Here is a 14,240-nt window from a genome sequence, read left to right on the forward strand (position 1 = left end):
TTTTTCACAGGCTCAGGAACCCCTGAAGGGACAAAGCAGTAATCCAGGGCTTCAGATTCCTAAATGGCTTGCCCAGGACTCTGCTGTTGCAGTGTTGTGGATGCAGCCACAGCCATGACGGGGCTCCGGGGGCGCCAAGTCATCTCCAAGACATGCAAGGCAGAGGGGCTGCTCTGGCTCCCATGCTCCACCTGACCCCGTCTGGGGGGTTGGGGAGGAACCTATCAGGAGCAATTACCCAACTCCCCCATTGTAGCCCATGCTGGGTCAACGCAGGTCCACTGGGGGCCCAGAAGAGGTAATGAAGATGATCACAAGATGGGGAGGGGGCATGGGGAGGGGGGGCAGAGGGCTTTCGGTCACATGCTGCTCATCAGTTACCATGACGACGGCAAGGGGGTGAAGGCACCCAGAATGGAGTCTGCAGGAGAGACACACTGGTTCTAAATTACCGTGACAGCGCTTCGGTTGAGCTATTACGCCGTTGCTGAGGCAACCAATGGGATCAAATAGCAGAGGAAATCTATAATTATTACAAGCCAGATACCGGCATCCTCAGTGCAGTAATCAGCACGTTAGGGCAATTCAACCTGAACTCTGAGAGGGAGAAACGTCAGCCCCCAGCCCCCAAACCGGGGCATAACAAGGGCCAAAAGGGACTCCACAAAGCAGATCTGTTGATGCTACAGATTGGGAACCTGGAAGAATCTTTTTGGCCAAATAAAACATAAATTGAGGGGAACCACATGAAATTGACAATATTTACCAGTGAGGCACTGCGCCTAGCCCATTTCCCATGAATTTTTCTTTTTTTTTTTTTTTTTGAGATAGAGTCTCGCGCTGTCACCCAGTCTGGAGTGCAGTGGCGAGATCTCGGCTCACTGCAACCTCCGCCTCCTGAGCTCACGCCATTCTCCTGCCTCAGCCTCCTGAGTAGCTGGGATTACAGGCACCCGCCACCATGCCTGGCTAATTTTTTGTATTTTTAGTAGAGATGGGGTTTCACCGTGTTAGCCAGGATGGTCTCGATCTCCTGACCTTGTGATCTGCCCGCCTTGGCCTCCCAAAGTTCTGGGATTACAGGCGTGAGCCACTGCGCCCAGCCTCCCATGATTTTTTATGGAACTTCCCAATGCACAGCATAGCCGAAAGAATTTTACAGTAAATACCTATATACTTACTACTAGCCTCTACCATTAACATGATTACCACATGTGCTTTATCACATCCTATTTTTGATGCATTTCAAAGTTAACTGTAGACATCAGTATCCTTCCCCCCAAAATATTTCAACCTGCATAAAATTAAGCACTTGGTAATTTTTAAAACAAAAATAGTAATTTCTTTCTTTACTTTTTTTATGAGATGGAGTCTTGCTCTGTCACCCAGGCTGGAGTGCAGTGGTACCATTGCGGCTCACTGCAACCTCAGCCTCCCGGGTTCAAGTGATTCTCCTGCCTCAGCCTCCCAAGTAGCTGGGATTACAGGTACAACCTGTACAACAGGTACGACCACGCCCAGCTAATTTTTGTATTTTTAGTAGACACGGTGTTTCACCATGTTGGCCAGGCTGGTCTCGAACTACTGACCTCAAGTGATCTGCCCCTCCCCCTTGGCCTCCCAAAGTGCTGGGATTACAGGCATGAGCCACCGCACCTGGCTAAAAATAGTAATTTCATATGGTTCAGTCTAAAGACAATAAAGTCTAGGTTTCTGTTTTTTGTCTGTCCATTCATCCATCTAGCCTTCTCTCCCTCCACCTCTCCATCCATCTTCTCTTCCTACCCATCCATTTTACCATCCATCCATCCATCCATCCATCCATCCATCCATCCATCTTCCCATCCATCCACCCATCCATCCATCTTCCCATCCATCCATCCACCCACCCACCCACCCATCCATCCGTCCATCCATCCATCCATCCATCTATCCAACCATCATCCATCCATCTATCCTTCCACCCACCCATCTCTGAGAGAGCTCATGTACACTCATGGTTTCCACAAATGATTCACTATCCCCAAATCCTCTCCCTGGTTCAGCAGGATGTCCTGCATATCAAGTGCAATATGTTCTCACAGTCATCATCTTCTCTTCACTACACCTATCTCCTTTCCTATGTTGAGCATCTCCATTAACAGACCCACTGCCTACTCATTTGTTCAAGCCAGAAACTCAAGAAATCTGATTCCTCCTTCCTGTTTTCTTCCTTCACCACCATGCCACGGAATTGGACTTCCACAGTAGCTCTGGGCTCCACCCTCTCCCTCCTTACTTTGTCCTTGTTCAGGTACCCATCATTTCCTACCTAGACAGCTGCCCCCACCTCCTGATGGCCTCCCAGCTGCTATCTCACCTTTCCTCTGCTTTCTCCACACTGACTTTTTATCATGAAATATTTGGCCATATTCATGATGCAGGGGAACTGGCACTTCATACATTGTTGGCAGGAGAGGAAATTCATACAAATGGCTTGGAGAGCAATTTGTCAAAATCTGTAAAATTGTAAATGCACAAACCATTTATCCCTAGCATAATTCTACTTGAAGGAATTTGTCTCATTGATATTAACTGAAAATAACCTAATTGTCCATCGTGGGAACTGGTTAAAATAAACTTGGGTACATCCATCATGCAGAATAACCTGCATTCAACAAAAAGAATGCGATGGCGCTTTATGCACTGATGTGGGCAAGTGATTAATGTTGGTTGCTTCTTGTAATAAATGTCAGTCTTCTCTCTTGTTCTAAAGACTCCTGTAGAAACCACCTAACCAGAGAGTGAAGTAAACACAGAAACACACTTTGGAGGCTTGGAAAGTTGAGAGATTCCAGAGCGTTGGTACAAGAAGGCCTAGTTCTAGTTCCTGCTCAGAACTATAAAACAAATTATTGCAATTCCACTCTGTGCAAATTCATAATCCAAGGGCACCGAGTGTCTACCAAGAAATGTGGGCTAATGTCTGGTGCACAATTATACTCAAGCAATAGCATCATTTGGACTATGAAACCTGACTTCCCTCTTAGCTGCTTTGTGAAGCTGAGGATGTGCGTTAGGTGTGGAGTCAATCTGCTCTCTTTGAAATGAGATTCAGAACAAAAAAACAACCAACCTAGCAAAAAACCAACCACCAACCAACCAGCTGCCTGGGAGTTCAGCTATCTGCCTGTCTGATCTCAGGTCTGAAAGCCAGACCATCACCCCTGGCTCTCTCTATCCCAACAGACACTGCTGGAGAGTATCTGAATCCAGCCCTTTTGGAAAACAACATAAAGAGATATTAAATATTTTGACCTCAAGAAATCCCAACTCAGTGTTATAGCTTTTTTAGAATTTGTCTAGCAGGCTTTCCAGTAAAGACTGGAAAGCCCCTGATATGGTTTGGCTCTGTGTCCCCACCCAAATTTCATCTTGAATCGTAATCCCCATGTGTCAAGGGAGGGATCTGGTGGGAGGTGACTGGATCATGAGGGCAGATTCCCCCCATAGTGTTCTCATGACAGTGAGTTCTCATGAGATCTGATGGTTTTAAAGTGGCAGTTTTCCCTGTGTGCTCTCTCTCTCTCCTGCCGCCTTGTGAAGAAGGTGCCTGCTTCCCCTTCACTTTCTGCTATGATTGTAAATTTCCTGAGGCCCCCCCAGCCATGTGGAATTGTGAGTCAATTAAGGCTCTTTTGTTTATAAATTACCCAGTCTCAGGTAGTATCTTTATAGTAGTGTGAAAATGGTCTAATACAGCACCCCATCAAAAAAAAAAAAATATCCCAACTCTACAAATTTAGCTAATGCAAGCAATATTACATGAAGGAATAGTTCTATGCTTAGAGATGTTCAGAGCAGTGTAATTTAAAGAGCCACAGGCACAGTGTCTCATGCCTATAATCTCAGCACTTTGGGAGGCCGAGGTGGAAGGATTGCTTGAGGCCAGGAGTTCGAGACCAGCCTGGGCAACATAGTGAGATCCCATTTGTAAAAAAATTTGGAAAAATTTTTTAAAAAAAGAAGCTTGCTCAGTTGAAAACAATGTAAATGACCAATGGTAGAGGATTGCTCAAATAAGTTGTGGTACAACAACTTGATTATATGACATTTACTGAAAACTGTGTAAAAAGACAGGGAAGTGATTTTTGAAGCCATGTAATGAGAGAAAAAAAGAACATAAAATTTTATATGCAGTCTGGCTATAATTTTTTACAGGCACAAAAAACCAAAATCATAAACTGCTACGCAATAAAGGAAGGCTGGAAAGAAATGTGTTTTCTGTTTAACCCCGTTGCATTTTGGATATGAGGCTATGGCGTGGCCATTTGTTTCTGCCTTTGTGTAGTTTCTGATTCTTCATTAATAAACTGTATTATTAATTTTATCAAATGTTTGGAGAAAAGAAGCCTCTCTAGCATTCTCAAATAATATGCACAGAGATACTTCACCAGGCCATGAGAGTAACTTCAGTGGATGGCAGCCCAATGTGTCCAGATATTTAATTATAGGAAAACAACTATTGAGTAACTTGACGTGGCATTAACAGAGAGCCCCAGAGGCGCCTGGAAATTGATCTGTGTTCAGTTTGGTTTCCGAAGGTGTGGAAAGAGGAGATGAGCTTCCAAACAGACTATAAAAAGGACATTAGCTTTCTAGCATTGAACCAGTCAAATTGGATTCTAGTTCCCAGGTGGAAATACTTAAAGTTGAAAGTAGGTCAGCACATTCAGGGAGTTTAGTGCGCTTGCAGTTGACACAGAGGGAAACTTCTCAACTCATCCCAAGATAGTGGAAGAAAGGAAAGCTTGGAGTTAAGAAGTCTCAAATTTCTGGAAGGCCAGGAAAGAGGATGTTCTTGAGGCTCTGTGCTCTGGGATGCAGACTGTAGGCTAAGGATCCACAACTATGGCCACTGGCCTGCTTTTTTAAATAAAGCTTTATTGAAACACAGCTACACTCATTCATTCATGGCTGCTTTGCGCTACAATGGCAGAGTTGAATAGTGGCCAGAGAAACCACACGGCCCACATGCCAAAAATATTTACTGTCTGGCCGTTTACCGAAACAGTTTGCTGGTCCCTCATGTAGGCATTCCAAGCCTTCAAGCTATAGGTCTTTCCTATCTTCCCAATAACAAACTGATGATCCATTTCACTCAATTTCAAGCAGAGTTCAGTTTTTAGAGAACGGACACAGACCCAAGAGGGTCACTTTTGCCCTCAGACACTGTCTTCTTTTTCTGCTAACATGTCAGCAATACACAAAGTGTATGCTTTTCCTAAGTCGCCATTTGCCATCCACCTAAATGTTCTATTATTTACCAACATTTGTAAGGCTTTTGCTTGAAACTATCTTGCTTTTTAACAGCAGTAATTTTTTGTTTGTTTGTTTGTTTTTTGAGACAGAGTCTCACTCTGTCACCCAGGCTGGAAAACAATGGCACGATTTTGGCTCACTGCAACCTCTGTCTTCCAGGTTCAAGCTATTCTCCTGCCTCAGCCTCCCAAGTAGCTGAGACTACAGGCGCACACCACCACGCCTGGCTAATTTTTTGTATTTTTAGTAGAGACGGGGTCTCACCACGTTGGCCGAAACTCCAGGCTGGTCTTGAACTCCTGACCTCACGTGATCCACCCACCTCGGCCTCCCAAAGTGCTGGGATTACAGGTGTGAGCCACTGCACCTGGCCCTTAACAGCAGCAATTTAAGTGGAAACTTTTATATCATTACTGTATCTAGAAAGCCAGTATCCCTTCGTATACATATAAGGTACCCGTAAGAAAAATGCATTGACAATAGAGAGGTGTTCATCAACTCTACCTGGATCTCGGTGCTTGCACAGGGCTCTCTAAGTCACTGCATCTTCCTGGCACCCTCTCATGCATCACATGTAGACCATCCGTCAGTCCTGTCGGCTCCACCTTGAAAACAGATCCAGAATCTGCCCACTTTCCTGCCTCTATCATTTCCCCTGTGATCCAAGCCCCAGGGTTCCCGCAGTGTCCTAACCCTCAAGGTGCTCCTGTCATTGGCTGTTGTCTGTGTGCAACCGACATAGGAGCCAAAGCAGTCCTTTGCAAAAGTTAGGTCAGATCACACCAGTCCTCCCTCTGGTGAAAACCTTCCAATGGCCCTCTGATATGGTTTGGATCCATGACCCCACCCAAATCTCATGTTGAAACGTAATCCCCAATGTTGGAGGAGGGGCCTGGTGGGAGGGGACTGGATCATAGCGGTGGGCTTCTCATGAATAATTTAGCACCATCGGTTTGGTGCTGTTCTTGTGATAGAGTTCTCATGAGATCTGGTTGTTTAAAAGAGTGTAGCCAGGTGCGGTGGCTCCCGCCTATAATCCCAGCACTTTGGGAGGCAGAAGCGGGAGGATTACTTGAGGTCAGTAGTTCCAGACCAGCCTGGTCAACAGGGTGAAATCCTGTCTCTACTAAAAATATAAAAATTAGCTGGGTGTGGTGATGCATGCCTGTAATCCCAGCTACTTGGGAGGCTGAGGCAGGAGAATTGCTTGAACCCAGGAGGTGGAGGTTGCAGTGAGCCAAGATCATGCCATTGCACTCCAGCCTGGGCAACAGACCAAAAAAAAAAAAAAAAAAAAAAAAGAGTGCAGCACCTCTCTGCTCTCTCTCTTCCTCCTGCTCTGGCCATGTAAGATGCCTGCTTCCCCTTCACCTCCTGCCATGATTGTAAGTTTCCTGAGGTCTCCCCACAAACAGAAGCTGCTATACTTCCTGTACAGGCTGCAGAACCATGAGCCAATGAAACCTCCTTTCTTTATAAATTAACCAGTCTCAGATATTTCTTTATAGCAGTTTGAGAACGAACCAATACACCCCCATCCCGGAGTGACAGCCAATGCCATCAGAGTGGCCTCCAGGAGGCCTGCAGGACCCCCCTACACCTATACCTCCATGTCCCTCCCCTCCCTGCCACCCCCTCCTGCTCTGCTCCACCCACACTGGCCCCCTCATGGTTCCTTGAACGTGCCAGGTGAGCCTGACCCAAGAGCCTGCTCCTGCCCATTCCACTCCCCAAAAATCTCTTCCACAGAGAGCCAAGGGCTCCCGTCCTGTCTTCCTCAGGTCTTGGCTGTCTGATTTTCAATTGCACCCCTGCCCTCCCTCTCCCCTTCCCTCCCCTCTTCCTGCTTAACAGGTATCTCCTATTTTACCTCTATCTCCTCAGCAACCCCAGAACAATGCAAGCTCCCTGATTACAGAGCTGCATGTTTATTGATCATTGACGTTTGTGGAATAATGCAGTAACCATCAGTATTTTAATTATACAAAAGGAAAAACTGAGGCACAGCGAAGTGAAGTCACCTGCTCAGTCACATCGGATAGTGAAGAGCAGAGGTGGGGTCCAATCCATCAGGGACTGTTCCAGAGCTTGTGGCCTCTGGCCAGGCAGGTCCCACCCTCTCCTTCTAAGGGCAGGGCCTGGCCAACAGTGCATGCTTAGTAAGGGTGAGTGCTTCTCTTCCCAGTGTTCACGTTATTCACTCCAGATTTGATGACAGCTCACTACTATATGCTCCTGTGGCACAGAACATGTTTCCTTCACAGTCCATACTGCTGTTCTTAAAGAATTAAGGTCAGGACTGGTACGGTGGCTCATGCCTACAATCTCAGCACTTTGGGAAGCCCAGGTGGATCACTTTAGTTTGAGGCCAGCCTGGCCAACAGGGTGAAACCCCATCTCTACTAAAAATACAAAAATTAGCCAGTTGTGGTGGTGCGTGCCTGTAGTCCCAGCTACTTGGGAGGCTGAGGCAAGATAATTGCTTGAATCTGGGTAGCAGAGGTTGCAGTGAGCCGAGATTGCAGCACTGAACTGCAGCCTGAGTGACAGAGTGAGACTCCATCTCAAAGAGAAAAAACAAAACAAAGCCAAAAAAAAAAAGAATGAAGGCCAGCATGGTGGCTCATGCCTGTAATCGCAGCACTTTGGGAGGCTGAGGCAGGAGGACTGCTTGAGTCGGGGAGCTCAAGACCAGCCTGAGCGACATAGTGAGACCCTGTCTCTAAAAAAAAAAAAAAAAAATTGTTTTAAAATTAGCCAGGTGTAGTGGTGCACACCTGTAGTTCCAGTAACTTGGGAAGCTGAAGTGGGAAGATTGCTTGATTCCAGGAGTTCAAGGCTGCAGGGGAGCTATGATCAAGCCACAGCACTCCAGCCTGGGTGACAGCAAGTCAATGTCTTTTTAAAAAAGGGATTAATTGTGGGATTTCACAAACAGTGCAGAGGGAGACGCCTGACACCAAGGAGTAGCTACGGTATGATTCCATTTATAAAGTTCTAAAATAGGCACAGCTAATCTATGGTGAAGATGTTAAATAGCAGTTATCCACTGGGGTATGAGGGAACTTTCTAGGGGCTGGGGATAGTCTAGATCTTGATCTAGGTGCTGGTTACATGGTTGTATTCACAGGTAAAAATTCACGGAGCCGTGTATGTAACTTTAGTGCAGTTTGCTATGTTAAGTTATTCATCAACTTAAAGATAAAAGGAGGAAGAGAATATCAGGAAAGTCCAGCCCCCTTTCCCCAAAATTAATTTTGCAATTTTAGTTAATGGCTGTTCTGCAAGTAACCACAAGCTGTGAGAGGGTAAAAACCACACGTGCAATACTCATGTCTGTATCCTACACCCAGCACAGCATGTGTACAGGGCAAGCATCAAGAAGTATTCACTGCAGGCTGGGCATGGTGGCTCACACCTGTAATCCCAGCACTTTGGGAGGCAGAGGTGGGTGGATCACTTGAGCCTAGGAGTTTGAGACCAGCCTGGGCAACATGGTACAACTCAGTCTCTACAAAAATTACAAAAAAATACAAAATACACAAATTAGCCAGGTGGCACATGCCTATAGTCACAGCTACTTGGAAGGCTGACGTGGGAGAATCACCTGAGCCCAGGAGGTCGAGGTTGCAGTGAGCCGTGATCGTGCCACTGCACTCCAGCCTGGGTGTCAGAGTCAGGCTCTGTCTCAAAAAAAAAAAAAGAAAGAAAGGAGGAAAGAAGGAAAGAAAGAGAAGAAGGAAGGAAGGAAGGAAAGAAAGAAAGAAAAAGAAAGAGAAATATTCACTGCCACTGCACTCCAGCCTGGGTGACAGAGCGAGGCTCTGTCTCGAAAGAAAGAAAGAGAGAAAGAGAGAAAGAGAGAGAAGAGAAGAGAAGAGAAGAGAAGAGAAGAGAAGAGAAGAGAAGGGAAGAGAAGAGAAGAGGAAATATTCACTGCACCAGCCTGGGCAACGTGGCAAAACCCTGTCTCTACAAAAAATACCAAAAAATATTAGCCAGGTGTGGTGGTGCACACCTGTAGTCCCAGCTACTCAAGAGGATGGGGTGGGAGGGTTGTTTAAGCCCAGGAGGCCAAGGTTGCAGTGAGCCGAGATCGCACCACTGCACTCCAGCCTGGGTGACAGGGTGACGCCCTGTTTTATTTTATTTTATTATTATTTTTGAGATGGAGTCTCACTCAGTCGCCCAGGCTGGAGTGCAATGGCATGATCTCCGCTCACTGCAACCTCCGATTCCCAGATTCCCGGGTTCAAGTGATTCTCCTGCCTCAGCCTCCTAAGTAGCTGGAATTACAGGCACCTGCTATCATGCCTGGCCAATTTTTGTAGAGATAGGGTTTCACCATGTTGGCCAGACTGGTCTTGAACTCCTGACCTTAGGTGATCCGAGGCCCTTTAAAAAAAATTCCCTGCAAAAATAAATAAATGAAGTAATCACTACTCAAGTGGCCGTTTGTACATTCCAAAGATGGCCACAACAGCATCTCCCCTCCCCAATCTCTTCCCTCTGTGACCTAGTAGCCCCTCACTGGGAGGTGGCATCTATCTCTCCCCACATTCAATCTGGGGCGGTTCTGTAACTACTTCAACCAAAACTATGTGGCACAGAGTGGAAAACAGGCAGTTCCTCAAAAAGTTACACACAGAATCAACATATGACCCAGCAATTCCACCCTTAGGTACATACCCCAAAGACTGAGAGCAAGGATGCGAACAGATACTTATCTGCTGCTGTTCGTTGCAGCACTACTTATTTTTTGTTTGTTTGTTTTTCCTTTTTGAGACAGAGTTTCACTCTATTGCCCAGGCTGGAGCGCAGTGGCGCAATCTTGGCTCACTTCAACCTCCACCTCCTTGGTTCGAGTGATTCTTGTGCCTTAGCCTCTCGAGTAGCTGGGATTACAGGTGTGTGCCACCACGCCTGATTAATTTTTGTATTTTTTTAGTAGAGATGGGGTTTCATCGTGTTAGCCAGGCTGGTCTTGAACTCTTGAGCTCAGGTGATCTGCCCACCTTGGCCTCCCAAGTGCTGGGATTACAGGCATGACCCACCACGCCCTGCCAATTGCGACACTATTCACAAGAGCCAGAAGGCCGGGCGCGGTGGCTCACGCCTGTGATCCCAGCACTTTGGGAGGCTGAGGCAGGTGGATCACCTGAGGTCAGGAGTTTGCGACCAGCCTGGCCAACATGGTGAAACCCCTTGTCTACTAAAACTACAAAAAATTAGCCGGGTGTGGTCGCTCGTACCTGTAATCCCAGCTACTCGGGAGGCTGAGGCAGGAGAATCTCTTGAACTTGGGAGGCGGAGGTTGCAGTGAGCAGCGATCACGCCAGTCTACTGCAGCCTGGGTGACAGAGCAAGACCCCGTCTCCAAAAAAAAAAAAAAAAAAAACTTGCACAGGAGGAAAGGGAGGTTCAAATTCATACATTATTACAGGGCTTGGATCTGAACCCAGGCACTGACTGCAATTACTCATGTCTGGACTGTTCCCGGCATTTCCAGGTCATCCTCTCTTCCTGTCTCCACCTGAATCCAAGCCACTTCCACTTGTAATTGACTGTGGCAGCCGCCTAAGTGGTCTCTCTGATCCCATCGAGGTCTTCTTCAATCCACTTTGCACAGAGCAGCCATAGGGATTATTTTAAAGTGAAACACATCATGTCACTCCCTAGTTAATAACCTACCAAAGATCTCTAATTGCAGAGAGAATAAAACCCAACCTTCTAATGATGACCTCAAGTCCTCCCAACGTGGGACCTGCCATGCATCTGCTGTGTCCCTGCCGGGAATGAGCTTCCCCCAGGCCCGAAATGACTGTCTCATTCTTCAGCCCAAATACCACCTGCTCAGAACAGCCTTCCTTGACCCCAACTTAAAGTAGTCCCACTGCTTTCAGATCGACACATTTTATTTTTGTCACCCTTGTCTGTCTCTTTCTCATTCGTTCATGATTCATCGGTCTCTCTGCCAGCACACAAGCTCCTCGTCTCTTGTTCTCCTTGATTTCACAGTCGATGCGCAATGTAAGTTACATGTCGAGTGTTGGTAATTCCCTGGGACATGGATGCCTCTGGGGATGGGAGCGGCAGGCCAGTTTTCCAGGAGGAAAAATTAAAATCAACGAATGATCGTTCAACCTGAGGAGCTTCCTCCACAGGGGAAGTGGATGCCCTACAGTCAGCTTGAAGAGGCCTGTCCAAGATCAGCCTTCTCCGATCTGCCCCGCCGGGCACCCGGCTGCTGGGAACACTTCCTATTCACTCCTGTGCTGGTCCCACGGGCCTATCAGCATCTATAGGCCAGAAGAAGGGCTGGCCAGAGCTCAGGGACCACAGTCAGGTTGCTGATACCAAACTTCTCTATTTTTTTGTGAGACAGAGTCTTGCTGTGTCACCCAGGCTGGAGTACAGTGGCTCCACGATCTCGGCTCACTGCAACCTCTCCCTCCTTTCAAGTGATTCTCCTGCCTCTGCCTCCTGAGTAGCTGGGATTACAGGTGTGCACCATACATAGCCAATTTTTGTATTTTTGGTAGAGACGGGGTTTCACCATGTTGGCCATGCTGGTCTTGAACTCCTGACCTCAATGATCTGTCCGCCTCAGCCTCCCAAAGTGTTGGGATTACAGGAGTGAGCCACCACACCCAGCCTGATCCCCAAATTTTTGAGAGCTCCCGACCAGAGGTCAGCCTTCTTCCCCAAGGTCCCCCTGCATGGTCACCCTGGCCCTTCTTTAATCCTGCTGGGTTCTCAGTGCTGTGCTGAGTCCTGGACAGAATGGAGTGCAACAGTAGGAACCTTGGATTACAGAGGCAATGGGGCCCAGGTGTTAGGGTCATGGGCTATGCACTCAGACCTGGGTTGGAGTCCCAGCTCTGTCCTGTACTATGGCTACAATCTTCAATAAGTTACAAAATGGAAAGTGGATTTTGGCTCATTAACTAAGAAAGCTCCTTGCCTTGGAGTGGGATCCACTCTGGAGGCTGGACGCCTTCTTGTGTAAGATGCAGGAGAGAGGCTTTAAGCATCAGGCAAAGGGACTTGGTTTAGAACCAATCAGCTCAGCGATCCCTCATGGTCCCAGGTTCTAAGGTTCTGTGCGTTGTTTAATTGTCCACCCCCACGGGTCAACTGCTCCGCCCCAAGAACTGGCATTGAGCTGGTGTACTGGAGTCAAACCACTCTGTTCAGTTACCACTAAAAACTGCTCTGTATCTCTGCTGACTTCGGGTGCTATGCATTTTGAGACTTAAACATCACTCCAATGCAAGGAAAATTTCTTTCCACTTAGCAGATGAGAAAACGGAGACAAAGAAAGCCGAAAGGCCCTGCGGTGGATTAGGCTTTATCTACACTCACCCTATGCTAACTGATTTCCAGACATCACTGATGCTCTTAAACATCTTGTGATGTAGTGGAGTAGTGCCAGTTCGCAGACTGAGAAGCTGAGGCTGAGATAAGGTTGAGCAAAACTCATCCTATTCTTGCCACAAGCAAGTGGCAGCTGGGATTTGAACCAGGTCTGTCTGGCTGCCTAGTTTTTCTGCAGAATCATGAATGCAGTGCTTAGGGATGATTCTGCAGAGGTGGAGAAACACAATCTTTACAATCATTTGGATCCTGCGGAAAATTAAAACTACAGCAAGGCGCTGGCCTCTTATCTCAACCAGTATGAACCATCTGCTTCTCATTCCAGTCTTTTAACAGAAATCTCTGAAGAGTTCTCCTCTCTCTCCCACAGTGCCAGCTCCAGTGGGGAGGTGTCTTGTAGACTCAGCACTTTCTCCCAAAACCGTGTAGCTTTCACATGCTGCTCTTACTTCCAAAGGACGTCGCCAAACAAAGCTGGGGCTCTCCAGACTCGAGACCCAGAACAAAGAACTGAGCTCACAGGGACAGTCACTTGTCAGACAACGGTGAACGCCCGTGTCCCGAGGTACTAAAGGGTCATCACCTCTCAGGCTTGCTGGCCCAGTGGCTCCAGCAGAATGCTGCCAGCTGGGCCTGACAATCAAGTGAAACGTCGGGAATGGGGAGGAAGTCGGGGAAGGCAGAGTGCAAGCGGGAGCACAGAGTTCTCCGTGTGTCCCAAACCGGAACTCAGGTGTTAGGATGTGGCAGCCTGCCTTCCTTCTCTGCCAGTACACAGCCCAGGACAGACATCTAAAGTTACTCCAGGGATGTCTCAGCCTTGGGAATGCACCCATCACGACTGACTCCACACTCCACTGGAATTTGAGCCCCTTTTTTCAGCAAAGTGGCAATGGCAAATGCGAACCTCAAATCAAAATCTTTCAAAGCTGGCCCCAGGTGCGGTGGCTCATGCCTGTAATCCCAGCACTTTGGGAGGTTGAGGTGGGAGGATGGCTTGAGCCCAGGAATTCCAGGCCAGCTTGGGAAATATAGTGAGACCCCATCTCTACAAAAAATAAAAAAGGTAGCCAGGCATGGTGGCATGTGGCTGTGGTCCCAGCTGCTCGGGAGAATTGCTGAAGTCCAGGAGCTCAAGGCTATTGTGAGCCGTTGATTGCACCACTGAACTCCAGTCTGGGTGACAGAGCAAGACTCTGTCTCAAAAACAAAACAAAACAAACAAACAAACAAAAAACGTGCAAGGTGAATGCATGTAAAGCTGGGGAAATCTGAATAAAATGGATGGACTGGGCCGGGTGCGGTGGCTCACGCCTGTAATCCCAGCACTTTGGAAGGCCGAGGCGGGCGGATCACAAGGCCAGAAGATCGAGACCATCCTGGCTAACATGGTGAAACCCTGTCTCTACTGAAGAAAAAAAAAAAACAGCCAGGCGTGGTGGCGGGCGCCTGTAGTCCCAGCTACTAGGGAAGCTGAGGCAGGAGAATGGCATGAACCCTGGAGGCGGAGCTTGCAGTGAGTGGAGATCATGCCACTGTACTCCAGCCTGGGTGACAGTGCG

General features: G+C 47.6%; 1 protein-coding gene and 1 non-coding gene across 8 annotated transcripts in view; one reads left to right on the forward strand and one right to left on the reverse strand.

The window, feature by feature from the left end:
• ABAT (4-aminobutyrate aminotransferase) overlaps positions 1 to 14,240 on the reverse strand; it is a 103,451-nt gene that overhangs the window by 69,862 nt on the left and 19,349 nt on the right. The window lies entirely within an intron of this gene.
• LOC129463300 (U7 small nuclear RNA) lies at positions 3,315 to 3,376 on the forward strand. Its single transcript, XR_008651096.1, has one exon. It is a non-coding gene; the product is annotated as a U7 small nuclear RNA (small nuclear RNA).

The sequence above is a fragment of the Symphalangus syndactylus genome, chromosome 14, assembly GCF_028878055.3.
Source record: "Symphalangus syndactylus isolate Jambi chromosome 14, NHGRI_mSymSyn1-v2.1_pri, whole genome shotgun sequence".
Lineage (NCBI taxonomy): Eukaryota > Metazoa > Chordata > Mammalia > Primates > Hylobatidae > Symphalangus > Symphalangus syndactylus.